General features: G+C 41.9%; 1 pseudogene; it reads left to right on the forward strand.

Annotated features, from left to right (window-relative positions):
* Positions 1–5,307, forward strand: part of LOC107545922 (large ribosomal subunit protein eL36 pseudogene) — a 66,679-nt pseudogene extending 61,372 nt beyond the window's left edge.
* The last annotated feature ends 18,184 nt before the right edge of the window (positions 5,308–23,491 follow it).

Here is a 23,491-nt window from a genome sequence, read left to right on the forward strand (position 1 = left end):
GACCCAAAGCAAATCTGCATGTGATGTGAATGGCAAAGAAGTTTGAAGCGGACTAAGATGGCCAAGACTTGGTTTTCCCCTGGAGTAAACCAGATAGCTTGAAGGAACAGTGCTGGGTTTGTTGCCAAAAAAAGAAAAATACAAAGTAGTAACCCTGATCACTCACTGTTATGAAGATTTGTGCTTTGACTGAAGTAATTTTTTTCCTACTCCAGTTTCAGTGATTCGATGCATTTGAGAAGTCTCAAAAACAAAGCAAAATGACATTGCAATTCACTGGATAATTTTGGTACAATAACAAATAAGGAAATCTGCCTAATCCGCCTCTGTCTTATCGTTTTCCTGTAGTAATAAACCAGCTATTTTGGGTCGGCTGAATGCCGTCTTCCTCCTCTACCCTCCCTTTCCTAAAACACTAATGGAGGTTTTGTTTGCCAAAAAAAAGCCTATTCTCACTACTTCATTCACAACATGTTCTACAAGCTTCTGACAACAAGAAATCTCTCCTGTACTTAAAAATAGTTGTGCTCAGGAACTCTTACCAAAAAGGCTTTACTGTGTAATGATTAATGTTCCCAAGTTTCCATCTAGTCATTACCATGGCCCGGACAGGCCAAGCAAAAAGCATGTAAAGAGAATGGCATGACCATCTAGGGACAGTGCGGGATGTCTCTTTGGCCAGTGGCCTAGGCAGAGGTTACACTGTTCAGGTCATCAGCGTGAATTCTGATGCGCTGAACGGAGCAATGAGAGGTTAGACAGCCATGACCTTGGCGGTACCCAGGCTCTCAAGGACTCAGAGGCAATAGAGACGATGCAGATACTTTAATCGCAGATTATATTGCAAGTTAAGTTAAATACAGATTTAATTGGGATGTGGTGTCTGAATAGTCTACAGGGCAGTGTAGCAAATTTGAGTCACATGAGTCGGGAAGCAGAGCCTGGCTTGGAGTAGCAGGATGGCTCCAGGCAAGAATTGTACTGTGGCTTCTGCAAGCCTTCTGTCTTTTCTCTGAAGACAACCAAGCCATCCCTGCTCCATCTTTGTGCTTCTGACCAGCCTTTTCAGTTCAGAGGATCTTCCATGTGTTCTAAAGAGGCCTCTTCACTGCCTCTGTCTTTTGACAGGCAAACCCTCCTACAAGACCATTAGGAATTTGCAAGAACAATTAGCACGTTCGAGGGAATAGAGCTTGTGTGTCACAGACTCTCCCACTGTCGCTGTTACTGCAACCAAGAAACATCCTAAGGAACGTCAACAGTCATGGAGACAAAATTAATTTTAATGTTAAAAGTTAATGTACGCTTTATAAGAGTTTGGGATTTTTGATTAAGAAATGTAATTTTAATGACGTAAAAGTTTTAAAATTGGATGTCGCTATTTCAAAAGTCAAATGACTACAGATCAGAATGTCTCAGAATAGAAAATCTGGGGTCTGATTTGGCTTAAGTCAGTGCCTCACCATCCTGGCTACACATTAGGATGGACTGGAGGGCTTTTAGGAAATTTACACTTCAGATAAGTTAAATTAGAACCTTTGGGAGAGAAACCCCCAACACTGGTGTTGTTAAAAGCTCCCCAAGTGATTCGATATGCAGTCAGAATGGAAAACCACTGGCCGAAATTATCCTGATTGGTCGGTTGCCTTGACCAAACGTTCCTAAAGATGGCTGTTGAAGTGCTATTGTAAACAGATTCCAAAACACAGAGGGACTGAATCAGGGATTTTAGTGGTGGCAGTGGGTGGAGGAGGGGGATGGTGGTGGTGATGATGTGGTTATAAGGAGCAGAAATCTAGATTTTAGGGGTACCTTATGGGAAATCACTTCATTTGACTATCGAAACTCCCAGGAACCGTTCCATACTTTATACCTGGTTTGTTAAAATGGGTCACCCGCCAAGTCATACCACTTGGTTCAGACTGTTTTCATTCTTCTTGCCTTTACTTGATGCATAACATTTAGAGAGTTTATCTTCCAGATGGCTTTTCTCTATCAAATTTACGAGATAATGAGACTGCTTGGGTCATCTCTGAGTTAGGATTTGGAATTCCTTGCTGGATGGGCTCGGTCCATGTGGTATTGTGAAACAGAAAGCATACAAAGACAGGTTTTGGTTTTTGGTTTTTAACAGAGCTCTATTATAGACGGAATTCTCAAGCCCTATGATAATCTCTCTACCTTTCTAGTCTATCTCCGTGGACTAACTGTTTTGAAGGTTTCTCATTAGCAAGAATCCATTAGCACTTTCCTTTCCAAAGAACCTTAAGTGTCAGCACGGTTCACTGACACCACTTCTGGAGCACAGGTCCATGTCCTGATTTCCACACGTGTCTATTTCCATTGTGCAGCAAGATTCCACTCATTTTGCAAGCCCCTGATTCACTCTTCCCCTACGATCAAAAAATAGAAAGACATCTTCTCTGCACTTTTCTCCAGTCCTTCTGGGAACCACCACGCTTCCTTTTCATTGGGGATGTTTATCCACTGGCAGAAAAATCCACTTCCCCTCACCACTGACTTTCTCTGTCTGGAGCTCCTGGATTTGAAACTCGAGGATTTGGGGGCTGACCCACGCTGCCTGTTTTGTTCTGGGCTCTCTCAGAATGGAGTGGTAGCTGTGAGCCAACCTGCCAATGCTCAAAGTGGCAAACCTGCAAGGCCTGGGCAGAGGGTAGTGTTATATAAACACATTTCCACAAATACCTGTGACTTGGCCTCAGTCTTATCAAACAGTAACAACAAGCCTTTGTGGCAGGTACTGGTTAGGCCAGAAACTCAAGAAAGACTTGCCTCTTAACCCAGTAGAATAGAAATTTTATTTATCCCTGAAAAGTACACATTTCTAGTTCTGAGTATCCAAACTTTCCATAGAAGATTGAGCCTAAATTAATGATAGTCTGCCTACATTGACCCAAAACACTTGAAAATAGCTTAACTTTATGCTTTAATCAACCACTGAATATCACCCTAGTTAATGTAGTTTCCTCATATAAAAAAAGAAATATATGTAAGTGAAACTTTTCAGAGAAGATTGAGATCAGGGTGAACAAGGTCGGAGAGGAAAGACACGGAATAGTGACAATTTTCCAGGAACTGAGTTTACACACTTAGATGTACAGAAATGGGGAAGTGACTCAGAGGAGCACTGCGCCTTAAAAGCACCCACCCCAGGGCAAAACACAACAAATCAAAAGAAGAACACAGTGGAACTTTAGAATCGAGTTGTTTTTATTTTCTTAAAAATATTAGTCTTTATAAGAATATGTGACAGACACCACTAAACTAATACAAAATGATATTGAATGTCAACTGTCATTGAAAAACATTGGGAAAACAATTGGCGAAAAAAAGATGCATAACTTTAGGTTACTAAATGACACTATTTCTGCGTGCCAGGAGGAAAAAGCACTTGTTTCAGAAAATCTTCATGGGAAGCGTTGTCCTTTTGACAGAATAAGGAAGGAAGAGAAAATCTGGCCAATTAGTAATTACAGATACGACGGATTGCAAATAAGGAAAATACTTTTCCCACAATACTTTTTGATGTTGTGCATTGGAAATTGTTCATGTGTCCCTTTGGAATTAATATTACAACACACTAAGTGCCATTTATTTGTTTGGGTCACCAAAAAAAAACAAACCAAACAAAACGAAAAACCCACAGCGTCATATTGATTAGATTCTAAGAAATTGAAGGAGCAGAGAAGTAAAACTGTCAAGGTTCAGATGCTCTTTAGGGCAGGGCGGTGCCTTGCGTCAAGTTGGATGCAGCTGGGCCTTCAAAGATAGGACAAGATTTCAAAATAAAGACCTAGTTATACCATGAAAAATAATGAAATGATTGTAACTATCATCGCAAGCTCACACTTACTTGAAATGATGAGTCCCCACGAGCACGTTCACTCACAGGCAGCTGCGTGGAGTCACTGCCTTCACGCAGCACGCGGGCCGGGGCTCAGAGCCCTCGGATTCCCCGCGGGCCCTAGGGCCGTGGAGCCCGGGGACCCCTGTGGAAACCCGCCCCCTTCCGCCGTGCGGGCTGTTGGCGCCCAGCTCATAGCCACTGACCCCCCTCGCCCGCCCGGCTAGGCCCCAAGCAAGGTGAAGACCCGAGTCTGCCCTCAAAGGAAAGCGCTGTACCGCTGACGAAGTTGTTAAAAAGCAAAATAAAACATACTGCAAGCTTTAAAAGAACTGCCCAAAACAAATGAAGAATTCCTTTTTAAACATACTGCAGGTTTAAAACGGAATTCCAAAATGGTTTCAGACTGTCATCACCCCCGAAATAAGTCCCTCCATCCTCTTCTGAGTACAGGAAGGGAACACACTTGGATCAATGACCTCTGACAATTTTTAAAACTCCAGGCCCTTTGTTCTTCACATCTTATGTAAATGATGTGCCCTCAAAGCTTTCTTGGGCCCCAAAATATTCCAACTGCTTTGGGTTCGAGGGCGATGAGACAATCCCTCCTTCCTCCCTGTCTTGATGAGCCCATGGTTTGGACACCGAGCAGCATGGTGGGACGGGCCCCAGCCTTGGAGCCTGACTGACCGTTTGAGCCCAGGATCTACCACCCATGAGCTGTGTGGGTTTCTCAAAGGCACTCAACCTCTCTGAGCCTCAGGCACAGATCTGAAAATAATGATAATATAGAATCTATAACAAATACGTTGCAAAGGCCACACTACCTGGTGGATTCTCAAAATAAGGGAGTTACGCCTTTGGCATCATCACGATTATTTGCTTTGTAATTATTTCTGATGTGATTTTGGACAAATCATTAACTCTTTCCAGGCTTCAACTGCCCTGGTTGAGCATGAGTGGGACCTCATGACCATTTCTTCACTTCCTTCCAGTTCTAAGATTGTGTGAAGGAAATCACATCTGCCACCAATATAAACCACAAACATAAGTTACGAATTTCTGCTGAGATGTAGTTCTACTTCTGCATTAATGGAAATTTCAGAGCCCTTCTGCTGCGCAACCTGGCTGTGGGCCTCAGCAAGGGCCACAAGGTGACCAAGAACGTGCGCAAGCTGAGGCACAGCCGCTGCCATGAGCACCTCACCAGGCGCACTAAGTTCGTGCGGGACACGACCTGAGAGGTGTGTGGCTTTGCCCCCTATGAGTGGCGTGCCATGGAGTTGCACAAGGTCTCTGAGGACAAGAGGGCCCTGAAATTCGTCAAGAAAAGGGTGGGGACACACATCCGTGCCAAGAGGAAGAGAGAGGAGCTGAGCAATGTCCTTGCAGCCATGAGGAAGGCAGCAGCCAAGAAGGACCGAGCCCCATCCCATGTGTAATAAAACCTGTTCAGAAAAAAGAAAAAGAAATTTCACAATTTACTTAAAACAGAGTAGTGGAGGCAGAGGTTGTTCTAGCTATATGTTTCTCCAGAACACATTTTCCAAACTGGGATCTGTGTGGAGACTCAGGTTAGAGAAAGAGAAGATTACCATCTTTTGAAAGCAGCAAAACAATCATGATGGTTTCCATAGGATTTTACTCACTTATTTATACAAAAGTCACATTATTTTTAGTGAATTTCTCACATAAGATTGTACATAAATCAGGGGCGATTTGCCCAGGGAGCAGGAGACAGGCTTTGGAAGCGAAGAGGCCTCGCTTTTATTCCCAGCCCCCCCACCTGCGCCCTGGGTGACCCTGAGAGCCCCTTGTCTTATTCTCAGGAGTGATAATATCCATACTTAGGGGCACCGTGCCCGGGCATGGCAGCAGGCCTGGCACACAGTAGGGACTCTGTCCCACCCACCCTCTCTTTCCCACGCCTCAGGGGTAGGGATGTTGGTGTCGTCTTCTTGGTCCAGAGAGCCACCAGCACTACATGGTCAGATGATAGATGTTCAATAACCACTTATTGAGTTGACACATATTTTTCAGGAGTCAGTTGACCTTCAGAGAAAACTGAAACAGCTCATTTCTTAATAATAACCAAAGGACTATGGACATTTTATCCAAAATCTAGAGTCAGGCTGATGGAAAAGGAACATTTCCCACATGAGTGCATTGGACAAGTGCTCGTGGAGAAAGGAGGCCCACTATCAAAGGTGTTTGGAAAAACCTGGCATTCTGAATATGTAGTACCCCCCCCATGCGCACGCACACGCACACATGCACACACATGCACACACACATGCACGCACACGCACACATGCACTTGGAGATTCCGTGTGAGTAGCAGGTTAAGGGCTCTAAAACACGCTGCAGCAAGACACTTGTTCTGTTGTGTTTGAACCACCATGTCCCAGTAGTTCTTGACCAGGGCAAATTGAGAAATGGTGTTTTTCAAGGAAGGGAAAAGAACTCTTAAGTATGCGTAATACATTTAGATTTTGAGAACCATTATAAAATCGGTTTTAGAATTTTAGTCCCTCGGATAGGGTGCAATGTTGAGATGTGAATAAGAAACTTTGGAAAAGGCTGGGGAGTAGAAAACTCAGTGTTATTAATCAGTGAGCACTAGTGTGCAGAAAGTAATGTTCCCAGATACTTCAGGACTCTTTCCCCAAACAGGCAGCATCATCTGATAGCTGGAGAGACTACAGAGAATGAGCTAACATTGATTACTAAGTGATAAACATTCTGGAATAGATTAATAATAAAAAATCCATTTTTGTGACTGACATTATAATTCATAAAATTACAAGACTAAGAAGAAAATACGTATTTTAAGATCTAGTAAGTCTGTATGTGGCAGATCAATTTAATGTGAGCATTTAGATCTAAATATCTGAAATCCATTCAACCAATCTATATTTATTGCTCAATAAATATAGATTGGGTTCTAGAAACAAATCAGTTTGGGTGGGGGATCCTTGCCTGCGTGGGGATTAGAGCCTCTCTAGGAAACAGGTGCAAGTGTAACAACCACGGCAATAGGCATCAGGCTGTGCCTGCAGTAAGTCCTGTGAAAGGAGAAAGGCTTGTGCTCTGGTTTCTACTTTGGACAATGAGATCAGGACCATGAAAGTTTTGTTTCACAGTTGTGTCCCAGTACCTGGCCCACAGCCCAGCACAGAGGAGTTGCTCAATACATAGTTGTTGAACTATTGAACAAATGAATGAATGAATGAATGAATGAATGAATGAATGAATGAATGAGAGTGTACAATGGGATATGACATAGAGTTGTCAGGAAAGAGGAACTCTAAATGCAGCTGACTTCTGAAGGATGCTCATCAGTAAAGGGGGAGAAAAGACATACCAGGGGACACATGTGCCAGGGAGGGAGCATGGCTCCCATGAGGAAAGGCAGGAAGGGAGTCACCTGTACAAGATGTGACAAGGTTCTTAGCAGGAGGGGGCACGTCCTCTAACACCAGTTAGGCAGTTTTGTTTTTATCTTAAGGTCAAAGGTAAACCACCGAGTACTTCAAGCCAGAGGAAAGAGTAGCATAATCAGACTTGTGTTTAAAATGATTATCCTGCCCATTAAGTTGGGTGGGAAGAGAGGTGCAAAAGAAGATATAGACAGACTACCTGGGATTCTACTGCGGTCGTGTAGGTAAGAGATGATGGTGACTTTGATTATTGCAGCCAAGGGGGAGTGAACTGATTTGAGAAAAATTTAGAAAGTGAAATCATAAATAAAAGGACAGGGAGACGAAGGAAAGAGAGGCATCTGGAAGGTTCCCAGACTTCCGGCTCCTGTAACTGCAAGGATGGGGTGTCATTCACTGGGTTAGGAAATCATCTGAGACTATAGTGAGTCGAGAGGCCCTTAAAGAGTCAGAAGAGTTGAGTTCTGGTTACCCCACTTCTTAGCTGTGGACCCTGGTGAAGCATCTTGACCTCACTAAGCGTCAATTTCCTCCACTCTAGTAGAGAACGGTGATGGTACCTTCTTCACCGGGCTGTTGGGAGGAGATAGCTGTGGGCCCATAAGTATTTCCTAATGTTAGCTGCAGTTTAAGTCATAAAGTCATCACTCCAGGAGGTGGCTGAATCTGAAACCACAAGTTAGTTGAGGAAGGTTTTGGTAAACTTCGTAGTTAATGGATCACAAGCATTGCAGTTATCAAGATGAATGAGAACGCTTGAGGCTGATGCTGAGGCATATCACTGTGGCATATGATTATTGAGTTTAACCCATTAAATAAACCTTACGTTTTATGTTCCTTATTTCTCATTAATCTATCTAACAAGCTGCCCACCCAAACACCAATGCCAATAAAACTGAACTGCACCAATTTCTGGACATGGAGGACTGAAGCTGACGTAGGCACCAACTCCATGTGAAAAAATTTAACTGCAGGACTATTATTAAAATATGTTTATGCTCAAATAATTGCAGGCTGCTATAATAATAGGACTTTTCTCTTCCATTTCTCTCCCAGTGAAATGCTTTTTTGTCCAGCATTAGAGATGCATAAATTAGCCGTATTAAAAAGTACATAAAGAGAATAGGATGCACTCAGTCCATCCCTTGAACATGCAGTTGATAGAGGGAACTCTGACTCTTTCTGATATACAGTGTGCCCCACAGGTCCTTCTGGAAAAATGTCTTTAAAAAATAATTTACTTATTGACGTCAGTAAGTCTGAAGTAAAACAGTTGAGTGCTTTCAGTTCATTTTATTGAAAACAATTGTGCATTGAGAGTCAGCTATATGTCTGCGATTGTCCTAGGAGCTCTGCAAGGGCAAGGAGTTTAAGAGTCAGTTCCTAGGCCCAAGAAGTAGATGATTGATTTGTCAGACAGTTCATACACCCATGAAACCCAACGATGTGCAGGGCACCATGTGACTAATTGCCAAAGTGAAATTCACAGGAGTTACCAAAGGGGGACAGAGATGGAGATGTTGGGGCCAGAGGAGAATCTCATCTGAGGAAATGGCACTTGATTTGGGCCTTGAAGAGTAACCAGATTTGCATAAATCTAAAAATCAGTAGGTCATTTCTGGCAGAAGTAGCTTGGCGGGCGGGAAGGATGATAAAGGGACATGTCATGATCTTGTATCTTCGGGAGGAAATCATCGATTCAGATGGTGAAGCAGGACCGTGGGAAGACTGTGACGACTGACTGGTTGAGGAGACAAATGGGAGAGGACAGGGCACTGAAGGGATACGTGTGGAATATATGTATGGGTATATGTGTGTTTGTTTAAGCTGTTGGAGCTTCCCCTTTCAACACAACACCAGGGCATGATGCTAACCTGTACCCGGTGTATCCGTGGCACGTAGCCCCTAAACCTTGTCAGCGCTGAAAGGTCCCGGAGACGTGTGTGTTCACTCACCTCGTCCATCAGGAACTCACACTTAACAGTGTACAGATGGACTCTTCCGAAAGCTGATGGATTTACTGAGAATGATCACCCCCACACTCTCAGATCAGAATTTTACGCGCTTTACTTTTCTGACTGTAAACAGTGCTCTACAGAAGACGTCGGCCTATTCCACTGAGCAGCCAGCTCCCCCGGGACTTCACCCGTGCGGCGGGGGCTGTGCAGACAGTTGACCCTGTCTGCCGCTTTCCTGTGTGTGCAGTGACCTGCACGGTGTGGTCTCTGGTTTGGGCTGGAATGTCCACTTCTGGCTTCAGGGCTCTTATTTGTAAGTCTGGGTTACCACTCGTGCCATGGCTAGCTCGAAACATCATCTCTACGGACTGAGTTCCTCCTGAAACGCTGCTTCCCTCCAGCAGATCCCTCAAATGCTGACCTTGGCTTTGGTGCACTGCGCTCGGTGCCTGTAGACGCCTTCTCCTCGGCAGCTGTGCTTCCTCTGGGAGGACAGTGGGCTTCTGTGTGCTGTGACAAGCAAGTCACTTCTTCTTCTAGTGAGAACTGAAACCAGAGCCACCATATGCCATTTCCTGGACACTTCCTATCAGAGTCCCCTTCCCCTCATCCACAGAAGCTGCAGTTCTGTGGTTAGGAGCAAAGAGTCTTAAATTGAAGGCCAGCATTGCAGTTTGCCAACTGCATGCTCTTGGACAGTTAACATTTCTGTACATCAGCTTTCTTTTTTTTTTAGAATGGGATAAAAATAATGCAGACCCGTAGAGTTATTGCGAAGGTGAACTAAATTCATACGTGTAAAGAGATATAGAAGAGTGCTTGGCACTTAACAAGTACCCAGTAAAGGTTGGTTTATTATTATTATTACTATTATTAGTATTATTTAATCTCTTTATGACCCAATATCATATAGATTACATGTGCACATTAGTCACTCGCCAATTAAGTTTCTTCACTCAAAATAGACTCTGATGTCACACAATCTTTATCATTGTCACTGGACTAGGTATTTGAGTATCTATTCGTATTTTCTTCTATGTGTCAGTATGAATGGCAATACCAAGCGTGGCAGAGTTTTGCATTACCATTCGGTCTTAGCCTTTCTAATTATTTGGGGCGGGGGGGCTAGGGAGAATCTTGCTGATAATTGAGAAATTATAGAAGTGCTTTAGGACCTGATGCAACTTCCAAACCTGAAGTTTCAAAGTGAATGAAACATGATATTCGTAAGTGCTTTTGCTGCTACGTCTTCACAAAACTAAATTTACCAAAGGTCCATCAAGTAGTCCATCAGTTAGTTGACACACTCTCAACCTGTATTCTGGAGAGAACTGAAACAATGTAAAGCAATGTAATTCTTATTGGTGATCTTGTTATAGAGATGGGGTTTTTGCGCATGAAAAAATTAAAAAGCAATACAAAAGTGGGGATATTATGGGAGGTCAGGAAGGAGTGAGATCAAATAGGCTTAAACTGTAGTGTGAGGGATATAGAATGCATATCAGGAAATAGTTATGAACAGTAAATGTTATTAAAATGAGGTCATAACAATCTCCTTCCCCGAGAGCCCTTAACAAATGTGGATTTAGATGTAATCCTGTTTTAGCTCAGTAATGCAATGCATACCTTAGGGGCAAGAGGAGTGGATTTGATTATCTCGTTAAAGTTCCTTTGGTTCTCTGATGCTGTAACTCTGAGAGAAACCCCTTGGTATTCTTAAATCTCATGTCACTCAAGGAAAAATAGAACCGTAATGCTCAACTGGGCCTACAGGGCCCTGAGATCCTCATGCTGAAGGTGTATAAACAGCAGGGATACAATTATTTATTACTAATCGGGGAAAATGGTCACTTGAAGAAGGCGGCACTCGCAAAGTTCAGATATTTAAGTCTTTCTTAGCATTTCTTGATTTTAGAAACATTTGCCTATAACTAAAAACACTCCTGTAATATTTTAAAAACATATTATAACTATTTTAGTGACATTTTCCTTATAGGAAGAATGTTGGCTACGGAAAAAGAAACTAAATTCTGAGATTGAATAAAATGACATTTCTTTTTTAAAGCATTATAATTGTCTTTTTGGGGAAAAAAACAACAGTAGAGACACCACCCTCCCGCTAAGGTAGAGAATCCATAAGGAATATGTATCTACCACCGACTTACTGAATAACCCAGGTTTGATTTCTAGTTACACTGTGCACAGATTTAAAAAAATTATTAAAGGAATCCTTTATGTATCTTTTCTACTGTGACTTTACAGAGAAAAGTTCCTCTTCTTTGTATTTACTTGGTAATTATTTATTGAGCATATAAAATATGTCAGATACTGTGTTGGACATGACCTAGAGGGAGAGAGAGACAGATAATTCAAAAAATTAACAAATAAGGAGCCATGCGATGATGATATGTGCTGTGATGAAACAAGATGATGGGATGGGACGTGGCTGGGCCAGGGGACGACTCTAAGTGGGGTAACATGCCCGTCTGTGATCTGATTCCGTTCAGATTGATTTCTCTCCCAAGTTCTGCTGCTCTATGCCAGCAGGTTCCAATGCCCGGGCTCCTATGTTAACAAACATATCTGGGTTTAACCAGCTTTGCCCCTGACATAGATTGGAGCACTGGAAGAGGGGGTTTCTTTCTCCTAGCCTTGGGTGATGTCACAGAGACTACCTCTCCTCCCTGGCTCTCAGTCGTGTCTGATGTGGTTCCAGCTTCTGCTGTGGTCCTGGGCTTTAGTCAACTTACCTTCTTTTTGTGTCCTTCCGGCCTAAGGTTGGTCGTGGCTTTCTGCTGTTGCTAATCTCTGCGTTTGTTTGTTTTTACGATTTCCTGCTTGGCTTCTTAGCTCTTCCACCAAATCTGTAAAAACAAAACAAAACAACAACAACCATGCATTCAATTTTGGTTTTAAATACTTACAACTGGTTTCGTTCCCTGGGTGGACTCTGACTGTGGCAGGGTCTCGCGTAAGCCTAAAATGAAGATGTGAGGTTGAAGTAAGATCTAGAGAACTAAAAGAATCCAGACATAGGATGCTCGAGAGGGAGGAAGGCCAGGTTGATAGACAATGAAGTCCATAAAGCACGAATGACCTTGGACCCTTCAAGGAGCATGAAGCAGGCCAGGGTGGCCCTACGGTCGTGTGAGAAGGGGGAGTTGCCTGGCCGGGCGTGGTTCAGCGGTTGAGCGTCGACCTAGGATCCAGGCGATCGGGGTTCGATTCCTGGTCAGGCACATGCCTGGGTTGCGGGCTCGATCCCCAGTCAGAGGCATGCAGGAGGCAGCCGATCAATGAATCTCATCATTGATGTTTCTATCTCTCTCCCTCTCCTTTCCTCTCTCTGAAATCAATAAAGATATTTTTTTAAAAAAAAAAAAAGAAGGAAAAAAAAGAAGGGGGAGTGACCGGGTGAGTCAGGGAGGTAGACACACACAGGAGCACGTGGCTCTTACTGTGAGTAAGGGGGAGACAGACGGACAGGCTTTGATTGGGACTTTTCAGAGGTTACTCTGGCCACTTTGTGGACAAGGGGTTTGATGTTAGAAGTCTGACACCGAGATTATCGGCGTCCGTGTCGAGGATGGGAAAGAGGGGAACCAAGGATGACTTGTCCATTTTTCTCTGAATGACCAGGGAGCCGTGTCGAGGATGGGAAAGAGGGGAACCAAAGATGACTTGTCCCTTTTCCTCTGAATGACCAGGGAGCGGGGAGAAGGTGGCTGAAGGACGGGAAACAGAGCTCAGAGCCCTGTGTTCATCCTGTGAGGCTGCAGCGCCTCGAAGGCCTCCCAGCAGACACGTACAAGAGGCAGTGGCCACAGGAGTCGGGTTCAGGGGGCCGCTTGGAGCTGGAGATCTAAAAGTCAGGAAATGTTGGCACATCGGTTATTTTTAAAACCACAGATTTGGATGACACTGCCTGGGAGTGAAGTTGGAAGCGATTTCGTTACAGGCCATCAGTGGTTGGAAGGGGGAAAAAGTCGTCAGACATAACCGTGTTTTAAGAAACAGACTTGAACAGGTAAAAACATCGTGTATGTGCGTTAAACAGTGGTCTGAGGGCCTGAAGGCTAGCTCTACACCATTACTTTGATTGATGTAGACAGTTTTCAAATAATTTAGGACACATGACAGATTGCCTGCGCCGTCCTTGCCATTTACATGGCCTGAAGCAGATGCTAATTAGAAGCTCTTTTCCTTCAGAGACGGGGTAAGTTTCCCCAGGAAATCAGGCATATTTGACACCATCTGAAGGTGTCAAAGCTGACCCTGAATGCTACAGATTTACCTTCCGCTCCCCGCATCCCTGCCAGAGGAGGAGCGCACCGTCTTCCAGATGTTCTGAGCACAGATGCTGAGAAATGTGCAGCTCGGGACCCCCGACACCCCGGTTCGGTCAGCCTGCTCGCCGACCCGGTCACTGCGCTGAGTGCGCGTCTCCTCCAGCCCCTCCTGCTGCGCCTCTCATCTCAGGGCTTCATCCTGTCTCATGGGGACAGCCTCCCTGCCCCTGCCCGCGTGTTCTCACCGCCATCCCTAACGGCGCGTCCCGTCCTGTCGCCTGGCATGGGGAATGGCTTTCTAACGCGCTCCTGATCCCACCGTCTGTCTCTGGCCCTGGAGAACCTCCGCGCTGCTTCCCTGCGTCCTGGCCTCCAAAACACCGTGAACTGCTCGCCACAGCAGGACACCGGGCGATTCACGGAAAGCACGGGGTGGGCACCCGTAGTATGTACAGTTGTAATACAAATAAATAATTAAGAATTAATGATACAAGTATAAACTCTGTTTTGCCTACTCAGCTGGAAACCTACTTTTGCCCACCCCTGGATGTTTGCTATGCTTTGTTCAGAATGTGGTTTTAAACACTCGGAGAATAAAAGATATAGTCCCTCAATGAAGCCTACAGTTTATTTTAAAGATTTCGAATTAGAAAAGAGGCTGCATTGCAAATCCAGAATTAATAAAGTGGAGGGAGAAAGTAAACTGAATGAGTTCGTCATGTGTGAATTGGCCGCTCTCTCATAATTAAAAAGAAAGCATCTCCAGTTGGAAGATGGCTTTCGCAACGCAGAGAGTGGAATTCCCCTCCCTACTTTTCTGATCATGAGAAGATTTTTTTTTTTTGAAAAAGGAATTTTAAATATGAAGAAGAGATAAATATAAGCCTTCCCAAAGACCATGAGACAACTCTGCTTTTTGAGAACTAAGAAACAGCAGAAGTGATCACGAGGACTCAAAATAAGCATCAGATCAAAGCAAGGAAATGTTAACCCCCATAGTGCGGAGGATACACCGGGGGGAAGAAATTGGGGATCCCTGGCAGTAAAAAGGAAGGATAATTGTAACACTGACAAAAAATTAAAGCAATGTTATTATTAATTATTTCCTTTTCAATGCAGTTATTTCCATGTCGGGTATTCTGTTACGTTGATAGCTTGCAAGAACAGTGATTATAATCGTCGTTGTCGAAAGCCTTATTTGCTGGTAAAGAGTTACAGTCTCCACAGGAAAAGACTGAAGCATCGACGGGATTGCAGACGAAGTGTTGGAGGCCCCGGCAATTTACGTGCTCAGGTGCATCCTCGCTCAGCAGAGAGGTTCCATCATAGTGGCCGCGAGGAAATAACCCCTGACGCCTAACTCTTTCTAGTTCCATGGACCTTCGAGAATCTTTGGATCTCCTATCCAGACTGAAGATAGTCACCTAAATGCAAAAGTTTGCATAAATTTTCAGGGCTTTATTTACTCCCCCATCTCTGAGAATCCCAGCTCTACTGGGTGTGCTTTTCAAACCTGGGGAGCTGTGTCCCCCCCCCCCAGCATGCCCACTCTGACCCACGCTACCAACCCATGCCGCGCTTCTCAGTTAACTCCTGGGATCCTACCGCGTTCCTGCCAACTTCACAAACTGAGGAGAAGCAAACTGACAACAACACAAATGGCGCTTTTTAAAAATCCTTTTGCTGTAGGTTCTAGATTTTCACCCAAACACCTCTGTGGGGCATTCATGAAAGGCAGTGTTGGTTGAATTCTGACCTGTGGTTCAGAAACAATTGGAATTTATCTTCAGTCTCAGTCTGAGAATGGCAGACAGTGGATGGGACTATTTCTATTTAGGCCCCAAGATTCCCGGGTCCCAGCCTTCTTTGTTCTCCCACTGCTGTGCAACCTGGAGCTTCGCTGAGCCTCTCTGGGTTCTACCTTGGTTTTGCAAAGAGAAAGTCCAACAGTTAACTTTAAGATCTTTTTCAGCTCTAAAACTTTTTTTAAATTTATATTTATTGCTTAAAGTATTACAGATGTCCCCTTTCCCCCCATTGACCCTGTCCACCCTGCTCCTGCCCCGCCCCCCTTCCCCACACTATTGTCTGTGTCCATGGGTTATGCATATGTGCATATAAGATCTTTGCCTAATCTCTTCCTGACCCCAGACTCCCAGAATATAAAATGTCATCAGAATAGATGACTCTTCCTCCTTCTAATGATAAATTTCTGAAGACAAGAGCTATGCCTAGTGCTCGGTAGTCCCTATTTTTAAAGTAGATACATAGTACAACAGACTCTAGTGACTTTAGCTCCAGAATGTTGCCCAATGTAGAAGAAAATATGTTCACATCTCCTTTTCAAATACCGTGTATTCTTTTACCACAAACATCAAACTGTGGAAAAGTAGATTAGATGGATACACTGACAGTGATGCAATGAATGAACAGCATGGCTGTTTGCATCCAAATCGGTTCCCTACCTTCAGTTACTATGATTATTCCCTTGCAGGCCAAGGATCGTGGAGGTAGGAGGCAGGAGGCAGGAGGCAGGAGGCAGGAGGCAGGAGGCAGGAGGGCTCGGGGCTGAGCTCACCAGAAACTAAAGCATTGGAGCCAAAAAGCATGTCATCTTCAGTCCAGTGAAATGTGAAGCTAATCCTAAGTGCCTCTTAATAGGTGATATAACCTGTCCTCAAATGATGGGTCCTTAGATTGATTCCAATCTTTTTAATACAGACAGTGCTGCCGTAGACATTTTTGGCTGAGTGCCTTTGTGATTACATTCAGATATGTGTATAGAATGTGCATATGACATTTATTTGGTGATCATATTGTCAGGATGTATGAGGCCTTTTAATCAAATCACAAGTGATGAGTCAAAGGTGGCTGACATACATATGAATGGCAACCAATGCCCAGCCATTATTTCTGTCAGTAGAATGACTTTTGAAGTTGCGACTGACCAGAAAGAGAAAATATACAGTTTCAGTTGATATGATTTTAATATCTAAAAGAGTTACATTTGGAAGTATATTTAAAGAGTGCAGGTTCCCATCAAGTTTTATGACTTGTGGAGTTAGACTGGAAAAAAATTTCTGTCTGAAAACTCCAAAAATCAGCCAAACCTCTCAGGTAATCAATTCCATGGAAGATAAGAGGTCCTTTGAACAAACAATGGATGTCTGGTACTCGAGGAAAGAAGACAAAAATACCACCCTTCAAGAAGTCCCTGTTATAAACTCTGAAATAAGACTCAGTATGTTCTATCACAATTCAGTGAAAGTCCTGACCTAAACTTCTGGTTGTTATGCAACATCAAGCAGGCTGAGAAGGCAACTCCAAAGATGATGTTAGCTGACACACTTCCTTCAGTACTTAAGCTTCTTTCAACCCTAGAAAAACTTAGAATTAAGTACAGAAAATGTTTAAGAAATCTAAACAATTTTATTGATGTTTTTGGTTAAGTAATATAACCATGTTTGGTAATTATAAAATATTGCTAATGTTTAAGGGAGCTTGGCATATTAAAATGAGAGATGGGGTTGGTAATTCCAATTTAAAATGTATAATGATATTCTCCAGGTCCATCCATGCTGTCACAAAGGGTACGAGATCCTTCTTCTTTATAGCTGCGTAGTATTCCATGGTGTAAATGTGCCACAGCTTTTTTATCCATTCATCTCCTGATGGGCACTTGGGCTGTTTCCAGATCTCAGCTATTGTGAATTGCGCTGCTGTGAACATAGGGGTGCATATATTCTTTCTGATTGGTGTTTCAGGATTCTTAGGATGTATTCCTAAAAGTGGAATCACTGGGTCAAGAGGCAGTTCCATCTTTAATTTTTTGAGGAGCCTCCATACTGTTTTCCATAGTGGCTGCACCAGTCTGCATTCCCACCAGCAGTGTACTAGGACTCCCCTTTCTCCACACCCTTGCAGCACATGCCGTTTGTTGATTTATTGATGGAGCCATTCTGACAGGTGTGAAGCAATACCTCATTGTGGTTTTAATTTGCATCTCTCTGATGATTAGCAACATTGAGCATTTTCTCATATCTCTCTTGGCATCTGTATGTCCTCTTTGGAGAAGTGTCTGTTCAGGTCCTTTGCCCATTTCTTAATTGGATTGTTTGTCTTCCTCTTGTTGAGTTGTATGAGTTCTTTGTACACTTTGGAAATTAGCCCTTTATCAGATGCACCCTCGGCAAATATGTTCTCTCATACCATGGGGTTCCTTTGTACTTTGAGGATGATTTCTTTTGCTGTGCAGTAGTTTTTTCATTTGATATAGTACCATTTGTTTATTTTTTTCCTTTGTTTCTCTTGCATAGCAGATGTATCAGTGAAAATTCTACTACATAATATGTCTATGACTTTACTGCTTATGTTTTCTTCCAGGAATTTTGTGGTTTCAAGACTTACATTTAAGTCTTTTATCCATTTTGAGTTTATTCTTGTGTACAGAGTAAATTGGTGATCTAGTTTCATTTTTTTGCATGTACCTGTCCAAGTTTCCCAACACCATTTATTGAAGAGACTGTCTTTACTCCATTGTATGCTCTTGCTTCCTTTGTCAAATATTAATTGACTATAATAGCATGGGTCAATTTCTGGGATCTCTGTTCTATTCCATTGATATATATATGTCTGTTGTTGTATCAGTACCAGGCTGTTTTGATTACAATGGCTTTGTAGTATAGTTCGATATTCGGTAAAGTGATCCCTCCAAGATGGCTGTGGCTATTTGGGGTTTTTTTGGTTCCATATAAATTTTTGGAATATTTGTTCTGACTCTGTGAAATATACTATTGGTATTTTAATAGGAATTGCATTCAATCTATAGATTGCTTTGGGCAGGATGGACATTTTAATGATATTAATTCTTCTAATCCATGAACATGGTATATTCTACTACTTGTTTATATCTTCCTCTTTTTCTTTTTTCAGTGTCCTGTATTGGAGAATAGTATGCTAAGCAAAATAAACCAGGCAGAGAAAGACAAATATCACATGATCTCACTTATATGTGGAATCTAAAGAACATAATAAACTGATAAACAAAATAGACTCAGTGACATAAAAGCATGGACAGACTGACCAATCTCAGAGGAAGGTGGGTGTGGGTGGGTGTGGAAAGATTAGCCAAAGAATTTATATGTATATATGCATAACCCATGGACACAGACAATAGTGTGGTGAAGGCCTGGGGTGGGGGGTGGGTGTAGAATGGAAAGGGTTAATGGGGGGGAAAAAGACATCTGTAATAGGTTCAACAATTAAAATAAATTTAAAAATAAAATAAAATGTATAATGAAATAGTTGATATAGATGTGATTTTAACTCACCTACAATGTTTATATAAGCTTCGTAATCCGAAAGAGGATTAACCTTCACTATATTTATAAGCTTATTTTTTAAGATTTAAAAAAAATATTGAGTACTTGGGGAAGTTTTTCAGATAGACAATTGAAATACTTAAAAAGAAAGTTGAACAGATTAAATTTACAGAATTAGTTAAAAAATATATGGAGGAATTTAGTTAACTAAATGCATAAGTGTAATTATACACATTTGAAATTCCTTTAAAATGGTTACTAAAATTATCTAGATTTACAAATAATACAATAAATTTGTAAACTAAATTTAAAAGCTCAAGTAAAAAGTAGAGTTTGAGATTTTTAACTCTATTAAATTAAATGCTAATTTTTTAAGCAAAAGTAAACCTCAGAATAGTCTTTTCTACATACAAAAGCCACTTTTCAAACAAAAATATTCACATTTAGTAATTGCCACCTGCACTATACCATTCCTACCAATTTAATAGGGCTAAGAAATAAATTTTTTAGAAGGAGCTGCTACACATAAGTAAGAACAGCCCAGTAGAAAAATTGGCTAATTTTTAAGGAAATGGATACAAACAACCAAAAAATGTGTGTGAAAATGTCTTAAACTTACTCACAGGTAAAAAAGTCAAACTTATGGTCCTGTACAGTGTTGATGAGAATGCTGAGATACAGGTACTCTCATATGCAGATAAGAATATAAAAAACTAGAACTACTTTTTTTGGAAGACAATTTGCCAAAAAAAATCATGTTTTAAAATGCATATATTCTTGGACTCAATATTTCCACTTCTAGGAATGTATAATGTACACATATTTGGATGTGTTCACAAAGGCATTTCTCCAAGAACGTCCACTGCAGCAGTATTTGCATTTAAAGAATTGGAATGACCATCAGTAGAGGTCAGGTTCAATATATTATTAAATGCTTGGAATTATTCAGTATACAGGCATTCAGAAGAGCAAAGTAGCTCTTCTTGTGTTGATAGAGGAAAAGCTTCAATTATATTAATTAAAAGATAAATAATAAAGCCAAGGGCAGAACAGTTTTATAATATACTTCTACTGTATCCTGGAAAGATGAAATATACATATGCATGTGTATGTATAGACAGTTTCTGGAAGAATATAAATACAGAGATGACTCTTAAGGTGGCTGACTCTACTGAAGATGTATTAGTTTCCTAGGGCTGCAGTAACAAAGCACCACAAACTGGATGGCTTCAAACAACAGAAATGAATTCTCTCACAGTTCAGGAGGGCAGAAGTCAAAAGTCCAGTTGTTGGCTGAGTTCATTCCTTCTGAGGGCTTTGAAGGAGAATCTGCCCCCTGCCTTTCCCCTAGCTCCTGCTGAGGGCGGGCACTCCTGATGTTCTCTGGCTTGGCGAATTATCACTCCCATCTGTCTCTATCTTCACGTGACATTCTATAGTTGTACTGGAGAAGGGGCCCATGCTACTCCAGTGTGACTTCATCCTAACTAATTATATCTGCAACAACCTTATTTCCAAGTAATATCACAATCTGGAGTATTGGGGATTAGGATTTCACCATATCTTTTGGGGAGACACAGAACCACCCATAAGAGAAGGATGTGGCCATCTGGGCTTAGAGAAAAAACTAAAAAAAACCTGGTTAATAAGAAAAGACTACTAGTTAAGTGATGTCTGCATAATTAAGTGCTATTTATGGTCCTGATCCCTTCTGAGATAAACATTTGGACAACAGATACCATGTTGTATAAACTGATTGTCCAAATCTCAGCATTTGGCACTCAATTCATTTTAACCCTGAATCAGAAGACTTCCTTTTGGTTGAAAAGAGCATGAAGTTAAAATTCAGTTTCCCTCAGTTGATACTTTTATTCCATGGCTGCTCAGAGGTGAGAGGGCCTTTAGATTCTTCTTGCTATATGTCTGCAGCGCTTGGCAGTATCTTCAGCAAGAGGCCCGGTCTCTGCGAGAACACCCCTAGGAATGAAGAACCCGCTGCAGCAGCCCTTCTGTGGCAGGCAGGGCAGAAAGCGCACACTGCACCAAATTATACCCCCTTAAACATTTCACCATTTTGTCTTAGGTCAGCCATTTCAGCATCGCAAAATTACATTTACATTTAATACTTTAAATTAATATGCATATATAAAATATGTTTAAATATATATTATAAAATGGATTGAAAGATATTTTAAAATATTTTAACATTACAGCTACTAAAATGTTTGGGGACATATTTGGGCTCTATTCCAGGTCTTATCTGAGTGGCAGTTATAATCCAACTTCTTAGAGGTACCAAAAATCAAAATAAAGAAGTAGTAACCAGATAAGAGAAAAGTAATGGGTCCAGCAGAGGCCAAAATGAAAGAACTGGATAACACGAGCATTAAGAAATAGCAATCAGCTATGTAGAAAACACCAAGTGGCCATATTTTCATCGACATTGATTCTTACAAGTACAACTCTTAGCAGATAATGCTCATTGTGTAATTTAATTAACATTTTCATAAGAAAAGACCCAACATAAATATAAGTTCTACAACTTTTCTTTGAAGACTCTAATCTTATTTTCAGGATGTTCCAAAAGAGACTTACTCTCCTGCAGAGAATGTTAGAAACAAAGCTATTTCATGTATATAAGGAAGAGCTGAAAGCCTTGAAAATAATAGGAGAAACTTTGTGGGAATTTTGCCCAAGAAATCTTTTAGAAAATGTACATACTCTAAGCAGCTTGAACAAAGGCATGGATTCTGTGTATGAAAGGGTTCCATAAAATTGTGACAAATTGTTCCATTCACAGTCCCTCTGCCAGATTTTGTCACACAGTATGAGAGACATTAATAAATATATGTCAGCCTGTCATTCCTTCACAAAATACTTCCTTCGCCCAAATAAACAGGCTTGTTTGAGGCTACAATGGCCATCTTTGTCTCAGAAACACTCACTCAATTTGTAGATACATGCTGTTTGCTTGGAGCACGGATCCATACAAAACTCTTTATACCTGGGCAGAAACAACAGCGATGCCACTTTGGAAACGTGAAATATCTCTAGAGCTCTGAGAAGCGCTGAAGGAAAGTGCACTCAGCAGTCACCGGGACTTGCAGCGACTGTCAGAAAAGCAAGCCTAGGGAGTTACAAAGATGAAGTTCCAATCAGACAAATGGAGCTCAGTATCAAAGTAATTCTGTGCAGCTCAGAAAAGTGAGGGCCCAAATTTGCATTCTTGCTCTCATTAATTGTAAAAGAAAACATTTCTGTGTTACCTCTGTCATTTAAAGAAACCCTCTCATGATAACTAAGGCCTAGAAATAATAACTTCAGAGCAGAAAGAAGTACCACTTAAAATATGACAGTGATGGGCTTGTGATAAAGCTAATGGTTAGACTGCCTGCTGGGCACAGTCCTGCTCTTCCTCTGGGGTGCTTCCATAGGATTTTCTCACCGGGAAACAGTCCATGTGGTTCCTGAGGGTGAACGGTTTATTACCAAACAACAGTTCATTCAGCATTAAAAAGAGGCATTATTATTTAGCCCTTCCTAGAATTCACTTTTTAAAAGTGTGTTGGTTGCTTCTTTGTTTTCCCTTTATGGATGACTTTTGTAGAGTTACTCATGGCTGCACACTTAGAACTAAATCAAACCCCAGAGGAAATGTAAAGTATTAGAAGCCTTAATACAGCAGTGGTGACAGGAAGGGGTATATGCAGCCAGGATATCTATTAAATCCTATTTCAAGTTAAGTTAACCAATCACTGTATCCCATAATGCACCGCAGAAGGTCACTGAGGGATGAGCTGGGTATCTGGAGATAGATGCTATTAATTTGCTCACATATTGCCAAAATAGATATTTTTTTTGGCAAATCAAGTCTCTAGTACTATTGCGACCTGTCTCCAACTAATTTCACTAGTGGTTCAATAGTCAGGTTTTGTATTTTTTTCCCTCTTGGACTAAACATCCTGCTATTCTTCTAAAAAACACTTTCTAAATCGTGTCCCTCGCTTGACTGTACCCAGCCAGAGTTGGTTTGGGAATGGGTTTTGCAAAATCAGGGGTTTTACCCAACAATGGCTAATTTGGGGTTTGGCTTTGGTGTCTGGGCCTAAAAGAACATGGAGGGTTTTCACGTTCCAAGTTTTCTTAACTGACTGGTGACGCACCATGAAACAAGAATCTCTGTTTTTCTTTTCAATAATTTCCCCCCTTCTGGCAGGGTGGCCTGTGAGACCTAGTTAGAACCCGTTATTTCAGCACTGCCAAACAATAAGTCAGACTAACGTCCACAACCTGTTGGCCTTAGACCTTGGTAAGTGCATGTGGGAGCTTTATCAACCTGCAGCTGCTCCTGTTTACCTGAAAAACCCACATCTTTCCTGCCTGCCTGCATTCTTCCTGGCCCTGCTCCCTCTTTTCTCTCCGTGCCCAGAAACTATGACAGCTCAGAGTTTTGACGGTCTTTGTCCCTCACTCTCTCAGCCTAACTCAGGACTCCAGTTCCGTCTACTCCTTCACGTCTGTCTACATGTTAGATACGTGCTTAACTTACATGGACCATAATTCGTTAACTCTGTGACACCTATTGCAAGACACACCATTATTTTATCTACTACCAACA

Source organism: Miniopterus natalensis, chromosome 3 (genome assembly GCF_054644295.1).
Source record: "Miniopterus natalensis isolate mMinNat1 chromosome 3, mMinNat1.hap1, whole genome shotgun sequence".
NCBI lineage: Eukaryota > Metazoa > Chordata > Mammalia > Chiroptera > Miniopteridae > Miniopterus > Miniopterus natalensis.